Source organism: Limulus polyphemus, unplaced genomic scaffold (genome assembly GCF_000517525.1).
Source record: "Limulus polyphemus unplaced genomic scaffold, Limulus_polyphemus-2.1.2 Scaffold1539, whole genome shotgun sequence".
In the NCBI taxonomy this organism is placed as follows: domain Eukaryota; kingdom Metazoa; phylum Arthropoda; class Merostomata; order Xiphosura; family Limulidae; genus Limulus; species Limulus polyphemus.
The window spans coordinates 51,857-62,579 of NW_013667149.1; positions in this window are offsets into that span (position 1 = coordinate 51,857).

Here is a 10,723-nt window from a genome sequence, read left to right on the forward strand (position 1 = left end):
GCCCACACAAACCAAGAAGCCAACTTCAACATCCAATGATTTGAAGATTTGTTTCAAAATGGATATGATGAAAGTGCACTCATTCTGGCAGTTTGTATTGAATGGGTGAGAAATCAATCATGGACAGTCCACAGTTCCGAAGTTTGATTATTATGGTTCTCTATTGTTCTTTATTATTCACTGCCTGCACCAGCTTTCCAACCAATTTTAATGACACCGAGCTAACTGAGTTTATAGCTGTCTTTTGTTCTTTTTATTTACCCATCATAATCGCTGACAACATTCCCCCAGACATAAGTATATGTCCAAAGTTGCATGCCTTCCATTTTCTACATATATCCAGCATTTGTCCTTTTGTTTTTGCATGTACTAATACTTCCTCACTTATTTCATAATTTGTCTATAACACCCCAATTCAAATGCTTCCAACTGTCATTTGTTTGGGCAAAAATGTTACTGTTGCAACCTATATTCTTATATTGTATTTTAAATGTTAAAGTGTTTGATGTTAAGATCAAGCAAGCTCATAAAGATAATCCTAAAATGACATTAAGAATCTAGAGACTTTGATCTATGCTCAAATAAAGGTACATTGTTTATAAATACAAGTAATTTGTGAATGAGAGTTCAGATTTGGTTTGTTTTGAATTTCGCGCAAAGCTACACGATGGCTATCTGCGCTAGCCGTCCCTAATTTAGCAGTGTAAGACTAGAGGGAAGGCAGCTAGTCATCACCACCCACCGCCAACTCTTGGGCTACTCTTTTCACTAACGAATAGTGGGATTGACCGTCACATTATAACGCCCCCACGGCTGAAAGGACAAGCATGTTTGGTGTGACGGGGATTCGAACCCGCGACCCTCAGATTGCGAGTCAAGCGCCCAAACCACCTGAGAGTTCAGTGAAATATTTATTGAATAGTGATTGAGAAGTCAATGTATGAAAGACCAAGTTATTGTCATACAAGAGAAGATTGATCGAGTAAAGTCAATCAGTAAGTTAATCAGATTTTTTTATAAATCGAGTACATTTCCATTACACTTTATAAGAGTATTAGACCTACAATAATTTCATAGGTTATGCTGAAAAGTCTGTTTGTGATCTTAGGTCTACAACTTGCAATAAAGTTAGTGTAGCCTGTAGAAAATGTTATTGAAGAAATAAATTAATTCATTATTATTTTGTGGACTGGTCTTGGCATTACTTTCCCAAAATAATTTAAATGGGTCGCCCAACGATATAATACGTTCCAACACTGGTGTCGGAATTATTTTGATGAAAATAAAAATAAAATGGAGCTATGATTAAATTTTAATATGAAACCTGATCATACAGTGAGATCAAAGCATTACGTGAGATGATGAAACAATAAATAAATGAAGGTCATGATGGAAGTTATAGTAAAATTTAAAGAAGAACAAGAAGGAAGATACAGAAAACTGAAGAATGAAACAAAATTTTAAGAGAGGAGTTAAATGAAATTTAAAGAATTTAGAATAAAAATAAATCTGTTTGAAGACAAGATTGATGAAGTAATTTAAGTTTGTTTCTTTGTTTTTTAATTTCGCGCAAAGCTACACGAGGGCTATCTGCGTTAGCCGTCCCTAGTTTACCAGTGTAAGACTAGAGGGAAGGAAGCTAGTCATCACCACCTACCTACAACTCTTGGACTACTCTTTTACCAACGAATAGTGGGATTGACCGCCACATTATAACGCCCCCACGGCTGAAAGGGCGAGCATGTTTGGTGGGATGGGAATCGAACTCGCGACCCTTAGATTGCGAGTCGAGCGCCTTATCCACTTGGCCATGCTGGGCATAGTAAGTTGGGATATTTTAGGACGTATAACAATAAGATTAAAGAAGTATATAAATACACCAATGAAATACTGAAAGACGTCAATAAAGTGCAGAAAAAACATCAACAGAGTATCATTAAATTGTAATAACAAAACTGAATAATTACAAAAAAAGAGAGATCACTAAGGTAGAAAATAACATCATAGACTGGGTGAAATATCTGGAAAAGGAAGCTGTGAATGCAAAACACCGTTTACTAAAAAATATGGAATACGAAAATTTATTTGTTCTACATCCAGTAATACTACTGTTATGTCATCTGTTACTATTACATCCATGTCAAATACCAAATACAATTCTAGAATATAAGTAACCAGTTGAACAACATTGTCTAATGAAGAAGCCAAAAACTGTGATGGAAATGTGCTATTGGAAGCATATCAGACTCATTTTGAAAGCATTTCCAGAGATAAAGGATGGGATAGTGAACAACAAGATATTTAGTAAATAAATAAATGTACAGTGTACAGGTAAACTATTGAAAACAAACACATAATGTTGAAATGTTGCACAATTCCTTTTGTCTGTGGTGGGTTTATATTGACGAAACATGTAGAAGACAGAAATTCAGAATTAAACAACATAAAAAGTAGTAGACTTATGTAAGATGAATGTATCTGCTTTATCAGAACCTGTGGCAAGCACATCTCAATTTATAGACTGAAAAAATGTTAAATTGATAAATCAGGTTGAGCTTAAGTGGAAACTAAAGTTTAGAGGATTAGAAAAAAATACAAAAACTAAATTATTTTGAATAAAGATTATGATCCAAGTGGAGGAAAAACGAAATACTGGAAATATGTTTGCAAGTTCTTCAAGAATGGTTGGAGAAATTTTGTTCATGTCGAAATGGTGCTGAGGATGTAATGTACATTTTGTACATTAAAGATGATGTAGGTATAAAAGTCAGTCTCTCATTTTAACTCTTACTCCTGATCGTGGTGGCGTAGAACATTGTCAAAATATGTAGAGTTTTTTTATGGCTGTGTCATGATCCTAATAAAGCTAATTGTATTTTGCAAAAATTCAATGTTGCATGTTTGTTTTTAATATTTTAACAAACTATTCATCTTGCTGCTCATTTAAAAGGACCACCTTTTAAGAAATTAAGTAACCCTTCAGCTGAAAGCCATAACAACTATCAAGCATTTGTAGCTGCCTTATCCAACAGGTTCATAGTAACATGCCAGAAAGAAGTATACAGAGCAAAGTTCTGGAACAGGATACAGAGAAGGGGAAAAAATACGTTAGCCAAACTTGTAGAAGATTTGTAAAGGCTTGCCCAATTATCTTATCTAGATGCTCCTAGTAAAATGATGGATTCATTAGCACGTGAATCAATTTATAAATGCCATAACAGACGAAGATATGAGCATTAGGTTGAAGCAAAGTAGGTGCACATCTCCAAAAAAAAGCTCTCCAGTTGGTGATGGAACACGAATACAATAAAAATCGCGGATAAACTTCTAAAAGGTACCATCTAGAAGTTACAGTATGATTAGATTCTGTTCTGTCGAAACATCAACTCTTCCCTTCCCCAAATAATAATATATAAGAAATGAAAGAATTAATCAGACAGCTAGTTACAGAGACTGGAGTAAATAGGCACAAGGAAATAAGAGTTTCAAATGTAACTTGAAAGAATTTATTGTGATGAACTGTAGATTGAATCTTTATAGAATAAGAGTTCCTAAAAAAGGAACTGTTATAACTGTGGAAAATATGGCCATTACAGCCAAGACTTAAAGAACCAACAGTTGTTATTAAGCAGGGGGACAATTCCCTGAGAATACGTCTCAGAACCCAACCAGATTAAAATAACAACAAAAATCTTACCAGACATAAAAAAGACAGGAACTAATTAGAATTATGGGGCGAAGTTCAGCAAGAAATATTCTACCTCAAAACAGAAGTTCATTATTTGAAAAACAAATTCCATGAGTTCATGTGTTTATTAATGGAAAACATTGCAGTATATTGACCAAAACTGGTTCTACAACTGCATTTGTTCATCCCAATTTGTTAACAAAAGGGGGGAGTTGCTTCCAGAATGAAGAAAGAAGATGGATTGAGGTGAAGAGCAGGTGGACATCAGGTTCTAGCAAACACTGTCAGAAGTTTCTTTCGACCTCATTATGTGTTGGTAATTGAAATCAAGGAATAGTGCATGTTGAGAACTGACTTCATGTGGAGTCATGGGTGCGAGGTTGGACTAGCTTCATAGTCAATGACCAGAAAATCCCTATGAACTACATGACAACTACAACACCAGAGATTGAACTTTCTATGGCAACAGGGAGAGTGGTCTTTATACCACCAATAAATTAAATGTTCATACCAGGATGTGATGAACTAAAATAAAATAACTGCTACAACCAGGGTCGAAAAAAAACGAATTTATTATACTTTAACAACCACAGAAATCCAAAACAAAACTTTCAAACAACTGGTATACAAATTTTATCACTTGCAAAAAATTAAATACGTGACTGGCCAGGACTTAATATAAATTTTAGTGAACAATACCACATAAATATTAATGTTAATAATTGTTTCAACAAATGAAAAAATGAGGAGAAAGAATCAATCAAAAGAAGAAAAACCTAATTATGAAAAACTTCAAGATCAACAACAATATTGAGTAACAATAAGAATGGAATATGTTTTAATTATATCTCGTTTAATCTCAAAGCGGGGTTTTTATTTAGTGGTTAGGTTACGAGGTTATATCCCATGTGACTAGCTAACCTACATAACCTTTCACAACATTAATATCGGGACGTTACCGCTAGGGGACTCTTGTGTCAGTTTCCTAACACATACATACTGAAATTTAATATGCACTTGAATATAACTAAAATTTCACAGTTGAATTAAACAATGGAAAGAATAATAAATGAATGGTAAACAAAATAAAACTAGAATTTGCTATCTGACAAAGAGTTATTATCAATAGACCTACATCTAGTGACTGTGGTGTAACAAAACTAGATTCTCAAACATGTCTTGAGGGATTGATGGTTGGAAGAGATCTCGCAAATCTGAAGAATGCAAATGTCATACATGACTTTACCCGAGAAAGTCTTAGATCAGTTTACGATTAAGTGACAAGTTTTTATGGTGTTAATGCTGAAACACTAGATTTCAATAAGTTTACATTGTATGGCTGAATAATTTCTGTTACAAGGAAAACGAACCCCAATGTTAGGTAGGTGGTGGGAAAAATCGTACATTGTAATAAAAATAATCAATGATGTAGTTTACAAAATACAGAAAACAGACAGTCCACGCAAAAAGTCATCCAGCTTGATGGTCTTTTGAAGTATATCAGCGAGAGAATGACCAACTTGGTAACTTGGTAGAAAGTCAACCTGCTGATGAGTCCAGGGTTCTTGTCTAGACTATGCTCAAAGGATTAACAATAATAGAGTCGTCAATGGATTCACTCGGCCACTCCTCCAGTGACAGAATAGCCATTGACAGTATGGGATAAAACGTCATGCCATCTGTATACAATGGGCTTCCAAAGAGAAAGCCACGATAAAGATCTGTTGATTGGACAAATTTACTGTAGAGTTATATTTTTGTATTAGAATGTTCAAAGGAGCTCATAATCCAGGAAGGGAAGGTGTTGTAAGCTATATTTTTAAGATCTTAATTTAGATGCTAGCTAGCGGGTGCATGATGTTAAGATCAAGTAAGTTCATAAGGGTGATCCTAGAACACAAGGAAAGTTCACAATAACGTCAATAATCTAGTAACTTTGTTTTATATCTAAATAAGGGAGCATTGTGTATAAACACTAATGATCAGTGAATGAGAGTTCAGTGAAGTGTTCATTGTGTGAAAGATAGAGAAGCTAGTTATCGAGGAAATTTACTTTTATATTATGTTTCTGTTACTTTTTCTTCATCCAGTGACATGTGTATGTAGCTGGCTGGCTGACATTTTATTTCATTTGTCTTCGTTCCTATGATTGAAAGACTATTTCTGATAACTCATATGGGGCCCCTGCTAGGAGTTAGACTTCTCCAATGAGTGTCTGTTTACTATGCCCTGTGGACACACCTCTGTGCATTATGTTTTTTCTGAGTTTCTCCTAAATAACAGTTATTTCAATTTTAGCTAGTTATTATTTCATTTGGTATTATGTTTTATTAAGTTTTGAATCATGTTCATTTCTGGTAAATTCAAACTTACCTCTGTAATCCATTCAGTTTTATTTTAGTTTTGTATTAAATTTTATCTTAAATAGTTTAGTTGGTTGTTTGTATCAGAAAGTTTCATTTGTCTATTCATGTGCAAATGTCATGGCACCACGTTTATCATCAAAGAGATAATTACTGTAAAACACCACTTAATATTGATTTTAAATATTCTGACCTAGAACTGCCCTAAAACGAGCAAGGGGAAAGTGTGATGCTTAAATTTCCAGAACTTACACTTCTATAACAACAAAATGATTTTTAAAAGCTACATTTGTTCTTGGATATTTTTCAGTGTTTAATTTTTTCATGAAGGTGTTCTGCATTTACAAAATGCCCTTGCGAACAGGATGTTGGTAGTCATGAAACTTGCTTTAATCCCTGCTCATGCTTAGATTACATGTAACAGTGTGCAGCACGAAAGCTTATCTTCGTTTTATCAAGTTTCTGCGTGAAGGTTTGTACAAGATTAGTATGACCTTGGAATTAGCCTCTCCTTGAATATGTATGATGGGAATTATGACTAATTACAATCATAGATTACCTACGGGTACCACACTAGGACGTATATCTAACTTCAAAGCATGGTATATAGATAATCTCGCGGTCTCTTGCCTTGCCCTATAAGGACGTACTTTGATTCCTCGCCAGCTTCAGCAGCCAGGTAGTCATAAAGAACATTGAAGCTGGCTATAGTTGTTTATATAGTAAACAACAACACGTTTTATGTAAGCATATGAAATTGTATTTTTTATTTTACACTTGGTTTTGAGTCTGTCCTTTACTATCTATCTAATATTTATTTTCTTGTAAAACATTCTAAACTTCCCATAATGTGAACTTAACATTTATCTACTGAACCTAATTCCCCTTGAGCATACGAAAATCCTAAGCCAGTATAAACATGTGACAGCTCCTATATTTCTCAACTAATCCCTGGCAAAACGTAGTTTATCCCATACATTTCTACAAGCAGGGATACGAATATAACTATCATGACAGTTTATTTTTGTTAAACCAAACTACAAAATTCTCGGTGCCTACAATTACATTAATTGTGTTTGTTAATGTGCAACAAAATAACTATTTCCAGTTAAATGTATAGAAGACTGAAACTGATAATACATAACGTTAGTGTTTAAATGTTAATCATGTTTTATTTCAAAACAGGAAAGAAAAAAAAAGAAAGTGCAACAATGTTTCCGTTTTTTTTATACCACACTTATCTGAGGCTAAGTGTATTCACAAAGATTCATGTCACACACTCCTGTGCTGATATGTCTTTTTTTGACAAGGTTAAAAAAGTACCAGGGTATAATAATATATATTTTTCTCGCTTTATTCTAGATTTTTAGAGTTTATTTACCAAAGATTTGAGTATTTTTATACAGATAAATTCAGTTTACAAGTCATATTTACTTTAAAAAAATGTTCTATTCCATGAAAACTGGCTTATTAAGAAATAACCTGTTTGCGAACAAAAATGTCATTTAAGATTTAATTTGCGGAGAAAGAATTCTTACGGACGCTCTTAGATTTTTCAAAAGTTAAAAAGCAACTATATGTGGTCTACAATTGAATTGTACTATGTTGTTCGTTTGTTTTGAATTTCGCGCAAAGCTACGCGAGAGTTATTTGCGCTAGCCGTCCCTAATTTAGCAGTGCAAGACTAGAGGGAATGCAGCTAGTCATCACCACCCACCGCCAACTCTTGGGCTACTCTTTTCACCAACGAATAGTGGGATTGACCGTCACATTATAACGCCCCCACGGCTGACAGGGCGATCACGTTTGGTGTGATGGAGATTCGAAGCCGCGACTTTCGGATTGAGAGTCGAACGCCCTCACCACCTGGCCATGCCGGGCCGATTGTAGCGTAGCTTAACAGCACACATAGTAAGCAGATAGCCCTCTTGCAGCTTTGCGCGAAATTCAAAACTGATACTGTATTGCAAATTCTTCTAATTTCTCCTCAGTTGGCATCTGTGTTTGCTGACATAATATGAGTTCGAATTTGAATTTATACTTTCTTCAGTGAAAATCCTTAAAGTTATTACTCGTTTGACAGGATGTAAATTTTTTAAAAACTTTTTAACTGGAAAATTATTGTTTTTGAATTATAACAAATTACTTTTTTCAGTACAAAGAATTGTCCATGTTTATATCAAACCTTCTTATAATAAAGCATCAACATTTCTGAGTCAGCTAGATAAGAACTATATATTTTCACCAAATATATCTGGCAGGAAATTTACTCAGACCTTTGATCACAAAAAACAAAGAAATGTTCAGAAAGTCAAGAAGTCTTTGTAAGAGTTATTTCGTTAAAATACAGCAGATAGCAAAAGTTTCTTTGAACTGTCTTCACAATTTTCAAACACTAGGTCAACTATAGGATCTTGAAAATACAATATGAGTCTCTGATTATTTATGTTTATCATAGGGAAGACAACCAGCCGCCAACAGCAACCATCGTCACTAGAGCTTTGTTTTGTGGTTGAACTAAATAACGGAATTTTGTTAGTTAACTATAGCTTTTCTTGACAATGGATGTACTGAATACTTGATAAATAACAAAATAAATAAATTAAAAAACAATGAATAAGTAGAAATAAAATGATAGACAAACAGCCATACTCCCCTATGTCAAAGATCCATCTGAAAACAGCTAAAGAATATTTATTCAACACACCATCAAAACAATATTTAGAAGCTACAAAACAATACGATAACAATTAATACACACACAAAACTACCTCAATGGCTAATGGAGAGCAAAACCACAATTTATAACAGTCGTTATGAAACTGGAGAAACAAAATGACCAACGAAAGCAAAAATTCAGAAAACAAATAACATGCCAAAGAATAAGACCATACAATAAAATGGAATACTACTCAAACAATAAGAGAAAAAAAATAAAAGCCTTCTACTTCCGCCTAACTGATAACACATTCAGTCAACATAGATTAGAATTCAGCCAAACCTAGATAACCCTCTTGAATACATGAAATAGTTATTTGTTTCACATCTTAACGGAGAAGACCCCAGATTCCTAGACAGCACACTAGCACTTCTGTCAAGAAAACACTAGATCGATCCCACTCCTACCACAGCAACAGTCCTTAGGAAAAATTTTCTTGAATACGGGAGCAGATTAGCAGCTGAATCTATGAAGTAAACTAGTTAGTAACTAGTACGTAGTACGAAATATAAATAAGGAAATAATAGTTGGATTTAGGTGATCGTATAGGTTACCAACCTAGAACACGAATTAACTATCATTCTTATAACCCACCCATAGCTGAAAGTATTTAGCCACATCGGGCCTTCTGATCTGCAAATCGGCACTTTAACCATAGGACACGCTTTGCCAGGGCAAATGCGAGTGTAAGAAAAAAATAATTGAGAAATAGAGAGGAGAAAACTAAAGATATTACTTCTTAAACTTCTCAAAAAAAAAGGTATAATTTGGGAGCTAGATGTAAGAATGCACAGAGCTAATATGAATAAAGATGAAAAATAATTTGTCAATTACAATAAGAAAGAAGTTTGAAACAATAATTACTTTTTTCTTTGTTTTATAGTTTTTGTGCAAAGTTACATAAAGGGTATCTTTGAATAATCTTCCCTATTATGTAAATGTTTTTGACTAGAGGGAAGGCAGGTAATCAACAGGGCTAGCTACTCTTGTCTCACCTAATAGTGATTTGACCATCACTCTTATAGCTCACTCACGACCACAAAGTACAGAACGCGATTTTGAGGCAACGGGTCGTGAATCATCACCACTTGTCTTCATAGTCCGGGCACATTAAGAACGAAGCCACATCTCACACAGCAATAACAAGAAATAAAACTTAATAAAAATATAAGCAATGATAATAAACGAGTAGTTAATTATATATGTTAAATACAATATTACTCATGTGGACATACGTAGTGTATGAGTAAAAACACCAATAAACTTATGTTCATCTCATAGAGAAGTGATTAAAGGCTGTCAGATTTTATAGGGCCGCGATTCTTTACAGTAGGTACCTGTGACTTGTTGGCAATAAACGGACAGCACACAATCCACTTGTTTTAAGATAATATCTTCAAAACAAATCAAACATATGTGCAAACAAAATTCGTTACACAATTGGTCACCACAGTTGTATCCAGAGCTTTAAATAATTGTCTCTATTTCGTCAATGTCCTCGCAGGCGGATTCAATTACTTTAGAACACCCTTTGACAAGACAAATTTTTCTCTCCTATCTCTGTTCTTACAATACCAGCTGTGAAACTCACTTTAGAAATCCCTAGATTGACAATCATGCAGTCTAACTTCACTTTTACTTTCACTTTCATTAACTTACTTACTTCCTCTCTTTATCTGCACGTATTTATAACACGCGGCAGAAAATTCTAGAAATATATAGCCCCCTAGTGACAATAATATGGCATATAACGAGAAAAACTTAGAAGCTTCGAGAAAGATGACGTCAACAACATTACAAAAGCCTAGTACAATAATTAAACTGAATACACAACACAAGACTCGTACAGAGCTAGGTAACGAAATGTGTCATAACTATCGCTTTTAAAATAATTAACTTTTAACACTCTTGCTATGAAAACTAATTAGTCTATACATATATACAAAAGAAAAA